This window comes from Notolabrus celidotus, chromosome 20 (genome assembly GCF_009762535.1).
Source record: "Notolabrus celidotus isolate fNotCel1 chromosome 20, fNotCel1.pri, whole genome shotgun sequence".
NCBI lineage: Eukaryota > Metazoa > Chordata > Actinopteri > Labriformes > Labridae > Notolabrus > Notolabrus celidotus.
This window is the reverse complement of record NC_048291.1, coordinates 18742542-18754220: the sequence shown is the minus strand read 5'-3', so window position 1 is coordinate 18754220 and position 11679 is coordinate 18742542. Positions and strand designations below refer to the sequence as shown.

General features: G+C 46.2%; 1 long non-coding RNA gene across 1 annotated transcript; it reads right to left on the bottom strand.

The window, feature by feature from the left end:
• Nucleotides 1–9803: 9803 nt before the first annotated feature.
• Nucleotides 9804–11441, bottom strand: LOC117832980. The gene is made up of 3 exons (XR_004635297.1): nucleotides 11242–11441; nucleotides 10798–11094; nucleotides 9804–10206 (listed from the first exon to the last, which is right to left on the bottom strand). It is a non-coding gene; the product is annotated as an uncharacterized LOC117832980 (long non-coding RNA).
• Between the last annotated feature and the right edge of the window lie 238 nt (nucleotides 11442–11679).

The following is an 11679-nucleotide window of genomic DNA, read 5'->3' as shown; positions in this document are numbered from 1 at the left end:
GCTATAATTCCTTTAATTTGAACATTATACTGAAGAACTGATTTAGCTAGTCTTTGGCAAATCAAAGTGAACTTATTTTTATTGATCAGATATTATCTGTGGTAATAATACTGTTAAATGTGACACTAGATGGCGCCCTTGCTCTTTGTATTGTACTGTTCTGTCAAAGGTTACACTGTGCGTGCAGATGTGAAGTCATCACACAGTATTTGTGGCCTGTTATGTTAATGAAGAGGAGAGCAGGAGATTATGTTTTATGCCAGGATATTAATGATGAAACCACCTGTACGGCCTCAATAAATATGTCAAAGTCTAAAAAGTAGAGACTGACTCAAGCTTTGCTTATTCTCCACAGCAAGAAGACACCTGCGCACTCCAGTGCTTTACAAATACATTGAGCAATTTCCTAATCAGTGTTCTATTAGCTTTGATATACCAGCAGTGTAAAACGGACTTCATCAAATCTGGACCAAGCATAAAACATCATCATAGTGTTAACATAATGGGTTAAAGGAATTATAGCACTTTTCATATGCAGGTAAACAAACGTCAGACTGATCAATCATACAGTAACGGGGTGAGGATAAAACGTTTGCAGATAGGCTACCCATTGTAACAAAGGATCAAACATAGTCCTCATTAAATAACTGCCTAAATGCGGGATGATATCGACTAGTCTTGGTCTCGGTGCGCTCTGGTCTCGGTGCGTTCTGGTCTCGGTGCGCTCTGGTCTCGGGTATGGCTAAAGGGATCGCTTCACAACCACATACCCTGGAATCTACACTATGATTGGCTGATACTTTCTCGTGAGCAACAGATACTTTCTCGTGCGCACAAGATACTTTCTCGTGCGCACGTGAAAGTATCTCGTGCGCATGAGAAAGTATCTGGTGCTCACGAGAAAGTATCTGGTGCTCACGAGAAAGTATCTCGTGCTCACGAGAAAGTATCTCGTGCGCACGAGATACTTTCCAAAAAAAAATGTCTGCACATGTCACTTTAGGGGCTCCGTACCTACTCAAGTACATTTGTGTTAAAAAAGATGTACTTTTACTTTGTTACATTGGGCTGTCCAGTCACTACTTTTACCGTTCCTTTTTTTCTTCATTTTATGTTTTTATACTCAGCCGATCTCTCATGCAGCGCCTTCTGATCAAGAGCTATAAATGGCCTCAACACTGAATGAACAGAGAAGTAGCTCCGCCACCTCCTCTACCTACAGCTGGGGAGAGAGGCTGCGTTATACCTGCGTCCCCTTTGGAGGAACATGTTTACCCTGTACCCAAAATCCAGACTCTCTCATAACTTCTAAATGACGAGGAGAAACAGTCACATTATGCGCTGCTTACTTTGTTCTATACGGTGGAAATCTTGAGCTTCACAAAGAACAATTAAATCTTAAAAAGCATGTCATGGTGAGTAATTGTGACAGGTTAAAAAGCATTAAAAAGCATTATATAAGTTAAAAAGAGTTTAAAAACAGTTTATTAAGTTCATTGTTTATAAAAAAGCTAAAATCTACTTGTGTCTAAAAACAAAATGATTTCATAAGTTCTAGAGAGTGATTAAAAATCATATAGAAACATTTAAGTCATTTGAAATACATAAAGTCAGTTAATGGTTAAAAACAAACAGTAATTACGCTAAGAGTGTTTAAACATACTGTTTACTATGTTTTCTATCGTTTAAAAGTAAGATTTATTCATGTTGATCTGTGATCTACTTAGTAGTCTGTGTCAGATGTTCATCTGTGATCGATTGCTTCATTCTCCACCTGCAGAGCAGGGAGATCGCGCTCTTTTCTGTTATTCTATTAAACGCTCTGGATGAGGAAACACAACACGATCAAGCTCGTGATTCTTTCTTCGCTTTTTCCACGAGTGTAACATAATCAGTTAGGTAAGCTAAGGATCATACTGGTTAATATTAAATCTTAAAAAGCATGTCATGGTGAGTAATCAGTTAGGTAAGCTAAGGATCATACTGGTTAACATTAAATCTTAAAAGCATGTTAGAAATGTTGGAAAGTAATCTAAACTAACTTATAAGAGATAATGATAAAAAACAGCTGCTGAACAGTCACCTCAGAGAGATTCTTCAGGACTGAGTTCATGGCCTTTTTAAACACTTCCAAGTTGTTTTAGCACTTTCTGTTACGGGTGTGAGGGTGAACCCAAAAGCAGCACACTAGAGCCCGGAGGAAACAGCAGGTAACAGTCTTTACTAACCCAGTCACACAATGTCTGTTGAGAAGCTGGTTTCTCTGTGTGGAGGATCAGGCTGGAAACAGACGAGGAGCAGGCAAATCTCTTGGTCGGGGACAGAAGGCTGAGGTAGTTACCAGGGCAGAAACGAGGAAGGAAGGTCGGGGACAGGCAGGGTCGAAACCGGGACATCAGTCCGAGGAAAAGTGCTGGAGAGTCTTGCATTTGCAGAGAGAACAATCTGGCACTGAGTGAGCTGAAACCGGGACTTAAATACTGGCAGCAGGTAATGAGAAACAGGTGATTTGTGTTGGCTTAATGAGGAGAGTGTGGTTCAGGTAAACTAAGGGGAGTGGAAATGTAGTGGGCTGAGAGGCTGAGCAGGTGTGGCAGGTGATAACTGTGACAGAACCCCCCCCCCCCTCAAGGGACGGCTCACGACGTCCCAAAGTCCAACAAGCACGGGCGGAAGGAGGGGGCCAGGAGGAGGGCTAAAACTCCTCTGAGAAGTCCGACCCTGGCTCCTCTTCAGATTCTGACACAGAGCAGGTCTCCCCGAAGGATGTCACTTCCTCGTCTCTGTCAATCCCTGATGCGGCAGAGGAGGAAGAGGAGTTGACTCTGTCACTAGGTCCAACAAGTGTTCCAGATGGTTGATCCGGGTTGCGGCGGTGAAAGTCACGGATGAGGCGAGTGTCAAGGATGTGTCGACGGGGGACCCATGACCTCTCCTCAGGCCCGTAACCCTCCCAGTCAACGAGATATTGGAGTCCCCTTCCCCTGCGGCGAGAGCAGATCAGACGATGAACTGAATAAGTGAGACCCCCATCAATCAGTCGAGGAGGCGGAGGAGGGTCAGCAGCGGGACACAGAGGACTCTCCCGTACAGGTTTTATTCTAGAAACATGAAAGGTTGGGTGGATGCGCATGGATCGAGGGAGTTGTAGTCTGACTGCTGCTGGATTGATCACTCTTTCAATAGGGAATGGGCCAATAAACTTGGGTGCCAGCTTCCTGGATTCCACTCGGAGTGGCAAGTCGCGGGTCGAAAGCCACACCCTCTGGTCGACCTGGTAAACAGGAGCTTGGGACCGACGTCGGTTGGCAGATGCTGTGCTGCGGGCTGCCGAGCGGATGAGGTTTTCTCTGGCTCTCGACCATGTGTTGCGGCAGCGGCGGATGTATGCCTCCACCGATGGACAGGAAGCCTCCTTCTCTTGAGCCGGAAAGAGTGGAGGCTGGAAGCCGTATGCACACTGAAATGGAGAGAGTCCAGTTGCTGAACTGGTCAGGGTGTTGTGGGCATATTCTACCCACAGCAGTTGCTGCGACCAAGAGGTAGGGTTCTTGGAAACCTGGCAGCGCAGAGCTGTCTCCATCTCCTGGTTCTTCCTTTCAGTCTGCCCATTAGATTGAGGATGGAATCCAGAAGACAAACTAACAGTGGTGCCCAGCAGAGAGCAGAACTCCCTCCAGAATATGGAGGTGAACTGAGGACCCCGGTCTGAAACCACATCACTCGGAAGTCCATGCAGTCTGAAGACATGATTCAACATTAAGTTGGCAGTCTCTTTAGCAGAGGGAAGCTTTGGCAGAGCTATGAAATGTGCTAGTTTACTGAATCTGTCGACAACAGTCAGAATAGCAGTGTTGCCCCCAGAGAGAGGGAGGCCAGTAACAAAGTCCAGAGAGATGTGGGACCATGGGCGGTGAGGGATAGGAAGCGGATGAAGGTGACCAGCAGGGGCATGATGAGAAGCTTTGTGGCGGTTGCAGACTTGGCAGGTGTTAACAAAGTCCTTGGTGTCTTTTTCCATAGTTGACCACCAGAAACGCTGTCGGAGCACATCCTTGGTCCTCTGGATCCCAGGGTGACAGGTGAGCTTCGAAGAATGGGCCCACTGGAGTACGTCAGAGCGCAGATCAGCTGGAACGTGTAAGAGGTCAATGGGACAGGAACTGGGACCTGGCTGATTCTCTCCTGCCCGCCTGACCCTCTCCTCAATCTCCCATGTCAGGGTAGCAACAACACAGGGGCTCGGAAGGATTGAAGCAGGACCCACAGCGGACTCCTCCAATTCCTGGAACTGATGAGACAGAGCGTCAGGCTTGACGTTACGGGACCCAGGGCGATAGGAGAGGGTAAAATTAAAGCGGGTGAAAAACAAGGACCAGCGGGCTCGGCGAGAGTTCAGTCTTTTAGCTGTGCGGATGTATTCCAGGTTCTTATGATCAGTCCAGACCAAGAATGGTGTTTTGGTTCCCTCCAACCAGTGGCGCCATTCCTCCATGGCCAACTTAACCGCCAGCAGTTCTCAATTACCAATGTCATAATTTCTCTCCACTAAAGAGAGTCGCCTGGAAAAGAAGGCACAGGGATGAAGCTTCTCGTCCATTGCTGAGCATTGCGACAGCACTGCTCCTACACCCACATCGGACGCGTCCACCTCCACGACGAACTGCCGATCAGGGTCTGGAAACTGAAGGATGGGTGCTGACGTAAAGCATGACTTGAGGGTCTGGAACGCCCTCTCAGCTGATGGGTTCCAGCAGAAAGGCAGCTTGGCTGAGGTAAGGGCTGTCAGAGGGGCGGCGATGGAGCTGTAGTTCCGGATGAAGCGGCGATAAAAGTTGGCAAAACCCAGGAACCGTTGCAGATGCTTGCGGGAATCGGGAACAGGCCAGGATGTGACAGATGAGACCTTTGCTGGATCCATCTGGATACTTCCTCGGGCAATGGTGTATCCCAAGAATGGAACCGAAGAAGCGTGAAACACACACTTCTCTGCCTTCACAAATAATGAGTTCTCCAGCAAGCGTTGCAATACAGCCTGCACATGATGAACATGTTCATCCAGAGTCTCAGAAAAAATCAAGATGTCGTCCAGGTAGACAAACACAAAACGGTTAAGCATGTCCCTCAGGACATCATTAACCAATGCCTGGAAAACAGCTGGAGCATTAGTCAGTCCAAAAGGCATCACCAGGTACTCGTAATGCCCGGTGGGGGTGTTGAAGGCCGTCTTCCACTCGTCCCCTTCCCTGATTCTGACCAGATGGTAAGCGTTCCGAAGATCAAGCTTACTGAAGACTGTGGCTCCCTGCAGCAACTCAAAGGCCGTAGATAGTGGAGTGGTAGCGGGTAGCGGTTCTTGACGGTAATGTCGTTAAGTCCCCTGTAGTCAATGCAGGGTCTCAATGTCTTGTCCTTCTTGGCTACAAAGAAAAAACCCGCTCCTGCTGGGGATGACGAGGGGCGGATGATGCCTGCTGCCAATGAGTCGTTAATATAGGTCTCCATGGCTTCTCTCTCTGGGGCAGATAGAGAGAAAAGGCGCCCCCTAGGGGGGGACATAGCGGGCTGCAAGTCTATGGCACAATCATATGGGCGGTGCGGTGGAAGTGAGGTGGCCTTGGCCTTGCTGAACACCTCTTTGTAGTCAAGGTGCTATGGCGGAACCCCCGTGACGTCAGGAGCCAGGTTGCAGGAAGAGGACCGTAGATGAGATGTGGCTTGCTTCAAACACACCTGGTGGCAGGCTGAGCTCCAGCCCAGAATGACCCCAGTGGTCCAGTCGATGTGGGGGTTATGTCGACGAAGCCAGGGGTATCCCAAGATAAGAGGAATCTTGGGTGTAGACAGGACATGAAACTGAATTGTCTCATGGTGATTACCAGACATAAGGATGTGGACTAGGTCAGTCTGATGAGTAACATTTCCAAGCAGGTGTCCATCAAGAGCCTGTGCTGGTATTGGGGTGGGGAGAGGAACCCAACCAATACCCAGCTGCTGGGCGAGCTGCTCATCCATGATGTTGGCGTCAGCCCCAGAGTCAATAAAAGTGGCAAGCCTGTGCGAATCCCCCTGCAGGATGAGCTGGGCCTGGAACCTTGGTCTTCTTTGGGAGGGAATTTGTGATGACGTGTGGCTCACCAATAACCAGAGTTATTCGGGTGGAACCAATCTGCATCGGTTCAGGGTCCCCACCTGTTGGGCGATGCTGGCTGGGGAAACCGGGGAAACTGGCGCCAGCAACAGCGGATCCACGGGGCCGAGTTGAGTGATACAAAGATGCCCCCTGCCGTCTCTCTCTCTTACGAGCCAGAATGCGGAGATCCACTCTGATGGCCAGTTCAATCAATCCGTCCAGAGAAGGGGGAAGTTCGTATGAAACGAGCTCGTCCTTTATGTAGTCAGCCAATCCATGCAGAAAAGCATCACGGAGCGCAGCCGCGTTCCAGTCACTCTAACGTGCCGTGGTACGAAAATCAATAGAAAAATCCGCACACAGTTTGCTCACCCTGTCGCAGATTCATGAGGCTCCGCGCTGCGTCAGCTCCCTGTGCTCCTACTGCAAATACCTTGCGCAGCTCGGCGGCGAAGTACTGGAACGAGCTGCACGCAGGTCAGCTGTGCCCCACAGACGCGCTCTCCCCGTGAGGTGATTCACAGTGAACGCCACTTTAGCCTGCTCGGTGGAAAAGGTGTGGGGCTGCAGGGCAAACAATATGGAGCAGTTCGTGAGGAAGGGATTGCAGTTCTCCAGATCCCCGTCGTAACGCTCGGGTGTGCCAACCCGAGGCTCGAGTACCGGACCAGGCGAAGGGATGACGGGAGCCGGTGGTGGCGGAGCCGGTGCCGGGGTCGTCGCTTGCGTCAGGGCAAGTGTCAGCTGTTGCACCTGGACAGCCAGCGTGGCTAACATTTGCTCTTGATTAGCCGCAGTCTGACGAGCCTCGGCGGCGCTGGATGCCATCATGGACTCGTGCTGCTGGAGGACACTTTCCAGTCTCTCAAAGCGGTTCTGCGGTGAGCCCGTGTGCGCTGGGTCCATGACTGGCCAGATTGTACTGTTACGGGTGTGAGGGTGAACCCAAAAGCAGCACACTAGAGCCCAGAGGAAACAGCAGGTAACAGTCTTTACTAACCCGGGCACACAATGTCTGTTGAGAAGCTGGTTTCTCTGTGTGGAGGATCAGGCTGGAAACAGACGAGGAGCAGGCAAATGTCTTGGTCGGGGACAGAAGGCTGAGGTAGTTACCAGGGCAGAAACAAGGAAGGAAGGAAGGTCGGGGACAGGCAGGGTCGAAACCGGGAGATCAGTCCGAGGAAAAGTGCTGGAGAGTCTTGCATTTGCAGAGAGAACAATCTGGCACTGAGTGAGCTGAAACCGGGACTTAAATACTGGCAGCAGGTAATGAGAAACAGGTGATTTGTGTTGGCTTAATGAGGAGAGTGTGGTTCAGGTAAACGAAGGGGAGTGGAAATGTAGTGGGCTGAGAGGCTGAGCAGGTGTGGCACGTGATAACTGTGACACTTTCAAGTTATGTTTTTAAGTAATATGTACTGAAAATAAGTTAAAGGTTAAAAAAGAAAGTTTGGAAGGCATAGATTTATTTTTATTGTAATGTTGGAGTATTAATGTTCTGGAGCTCTGATGACATCTCAGACACAGTTTGAAGTTTCAGCCTGTTTTAAAAAATGAAAGCAGGTACATTAGTTTGAGCACAGTGCAGCTCCTCTTTCTTTAATGTTTGAAAGTAAACCATGCCTAACAGCATTCATTCTGGCATTTTCCTATTTATGTCACTTTATAAAGGCAGTGAGCACTTCACATTGTTATTAGCGTTTCCAATACAATACAATTTTATGATACTACTTACAAGTTACTCACTACTTGAGCAGTTTTTTTTTTAAGTACTTATTTACTCTTACTCAAGTACTTATTTATATGAGTACTCTTACTTCTACTTGAGTAATATCATTGTAAAGTAACAGTACTTTTACTTGAGTACTGTTTCGGTTTACTCTACCCACCTCTAGACATGATTGATGACATTCCATTGATATCAGTCCCATCATTTGACTTAAATGATTTTTCAAGTAGTTTTGAGCTGCATTAAGGAAAGTAATGCCGCAGAGGTTAAGATACCCTTGCTTTTACCATAAATGGATCAAAGTCTAAAAACAGTCTACAGTATACTTGAAAATGACATCATCAAGACTGTTTTTCAGACATTGCCCTTCAGTTGTTCTCACATTATTTAATTGTGCTGTCTGTGACTATCCATCAATATGACCCTTAAAATGATGAAATGAACTCAAATGCTTACAGTTCTTATGGTGCGTTCACACCAAACGCGAGAAAAAAATTTGCGCCGCAAACTCGCGCGAATATCTTCGCGTCTGTCCTTTTGTGAAGCGAATATTCGCTCGTCTGAACACGGAAGCGACAAGAGCGGGAGGAGGGGTCTGTCTCCTAGATACCAGCAGCGTTTGTTTGTGCCTTGTAGTGCTGTCGTCAGGATGACTGAAGCAACTCGTTAGCTGCTGTTTAATCTGTTGTGGAAGTCTCAAAGACGCCGCAGATCCAAACGCCGTCATGTTTGCTGTCACAACCGTCACTGCCTTCCTCCGGAGGCCGGAGGAGAGACGCTTCCAGAGCTTATTGAGGCTAACGTTGTCCCAGCTTGACGAGCTCGGGACCATCCCGACTGCGGCGTGCCTGTCTACCTGTCTCAGGTGAGTCACACCGGGTCACTCCGGGAGTCAAACCGTAATTTACACAGGGGCCCTAAAACACACATTGTTTGTGTCACAATGATGCTGAAAAAGCTCTCACTGTTTAGGAATGTTATCCTGATCTAACGCTTTTTATTTCTGCCCACATGATTATAAACCTCCCCTTGTTTTCTCTTTTTTATACAGTAAATTTAATTCAGATGGGTCTGTTTATATTGTAGCAGCCTTATCAATACTCACATTTAGGATGACGAATAAACGAAAGTGAAAGTAATGCACAATTAAATTCAAACAGTGTCATTTTTGTAAGTTTATAATCCACTACTGTGTAGATGTAATATTATATATCACTACCAACCCAACAGATACTGGTTACAATACAAACTGTCTTCTCCATCAGTCACTCAGGTTGAATGTTTCCTGTGCTGCAGGTACCACAGGTGATTCATACAGGAGCCTGGTTAACAGCTCGTGTATTGAGGTCTTCACTGTGGCAAGCAGTGAGGTGAGGTGGAGCCTCTGCCTGGCCTGGGACAACCTGCAGCCAACACCTCAGCAAAGAAAGCCATCCATGCTGGAAGACCTTAACATCCTCCTCCTCCTCTGTTTGATGATGTGTCCCATGGCAGGAGATGATGTAGTGCACAAACATATTTAAAAGGGCTCTTTTAAGAACCACCTACCCATACTATGAGGCACAGCTCCTGGAATATTGCTGTTTGACATGAAAATGATGTGATTTCTGTTATAATAACAAGAATCACAAAGACAGAAATGACATCCATTTCAGAATATATGAAGTTAAACTGATGGCAAATAAAGAAGTATGATACTATCTAGAACTGTTATTATTTAACACTTAATTCTACATATGCATCTTAATTTTGACAACAATAATGCCATGCCTGTTTTATTGTAGCAATCACTTAATCACAGCAGTGTAGTCTCAACATCTGACTATTGTATAGTTCACCTAATATATTATGTAGTACATATTCTGTGACTTCAAGTATAAACACCAAGCCAAACTTGGCTGTCAACCTTTTTTTTTTTGGTGGAAAAGAACAATATGCAAGTTATTTTGACCAACATTCAGTGCCTTTATTTAGCAGACTTTATAAAAAACAAAGACACCTTTGAACTGTTGACCAACACAAGTGGAATGATGAGGATATGAGATGTGCCTGTGTTTGGGGGAAAGATAAAAAATAGATGATGGGAAACCTGACTCAGTCCCTACAAAGACTGTTGCCTCAGTTACCTTGTTCAAATGTTTCCACATTAAGTAACACATTGCCTGATTTATAAATTAGTTTATGATTTGGAATATAACATTCCTTTGGGTGGGGCAGCATCCTTTGCATGGGGGGGACCAGGGTGTCTGACAAAAAGCTAGGTGGCTGGCAGATTAGGCCTCCTCAAAGCTTGCAGAGGCAGCATCACTCTCCTCTCTGGTGGGTTTCCTTGTCATCTTTCACCCTGAAAAAAAGGAACATGGTGTGAAACCATTTTATTACACAAAGTCAAAAGTAGTAGAATAAATTTAGTTAAAATATTAAAATTACTCAACATAAAAGGAAATAAATACACAACTTGTCATTATGATAAACACACAGGCTCTTGTTCTGCAGCATCATTAGAAGCTAAATGTCATGCCTGGGCATTCAGAAACTGGTGTGAGATGATTCCAGCTAATTCCAGCTGTTTACAGCAATCAAAAATATTACACGTTACCCCCAGTACTTCATCATACAGCCATGATATCATCCAGCATGTGTGTTTCCCTTTAACATGGACTTCAGCATGCTCTTATATACAAAGCCATCCCAGGCTTTACCAGAAATACTGATTTATCCCAGGGAGCACATTGATGCAATGGCTCTTTAAAGAATGTGAGCATGAAGATGTGAACATGTTCTTATTTGACTGTTCCTTTAATTCAAGTTAATTTATCATGCAGTCATAGAAAGTGAAGAAATGTGAAAAACAATGAGCTATCCATTCATAAAAACAAATATTTTCTACTCGAGTTTGCAGCTTTTAAGTTTGACTCCTCACCTGTAAACTTACCTGTGATAGACTGTGAGGTTCCAGATGCCTCCCCTCTTTCTGTATCTGTTCTCTGGTCCTCCGCTCGTCCTGCTCTGTCCCAAGGGGTCCGTTCTTCCCCTGGTCCTGGTCTGTCATCGGCGGCCTTCCTCTCTCCTGGCTTCACCGCTCGCCTCTCTCTGTTTACGGAGGGATGCGGAAGAGACGGGCGTCACGTTATTTATCCGACCAGCTGCAGACTCTTCCTCTGGCTTCATCTCCCTCTCTCCCACATGTATGTGTCCCGGAGACTTTCCCCTTTCATTCGGCGTGCTTCCTCTGGTAAAACATACAGCAAATGACTGATAGTAAGCCGATGAATACACCGTTAGCCAGAGGCCATTGTGCAAACTGTGGTTACATTAACTCACAATAGTAAAATCGATCTCTAGAAATAAGTAGCACACACAAATCAGCAGAACTTACCAGATACTCCAGCGTTTTAATGACTTTCATAAAGTTAATCTGCTCCATGGCTCGAGTCCTGCACGTCAACAAACCGAGTTGACAAGCAGACTTTCGAAAGAAGTCCAGTCCCTGGCTGTTTCCGAAATCGCCTACTATACTAGCAGTACGTACTGATATGTCCAAAATTCAGTATGTAGTAAGTAGTATGTGAACAAGAGCAAAATCTGCAGTAAGCCAAAACTCCCCGGATGTCTACTGATACAGGAAAATATCTCAGTATGCATCGGACCAGTCTGCCTCGCGTACTGTTTCCCATAATGCACAGCGCTCGTTCTGCTTTTTCTTTTTCCTTATTTTTTGACGGGATGAAATCTGTTTTTGGGTGCTGTGAAAGTTATCAAATTACATATAAACCACTTCCTAACTTTTTAAATCATAAATGGATGCTAAATAAGC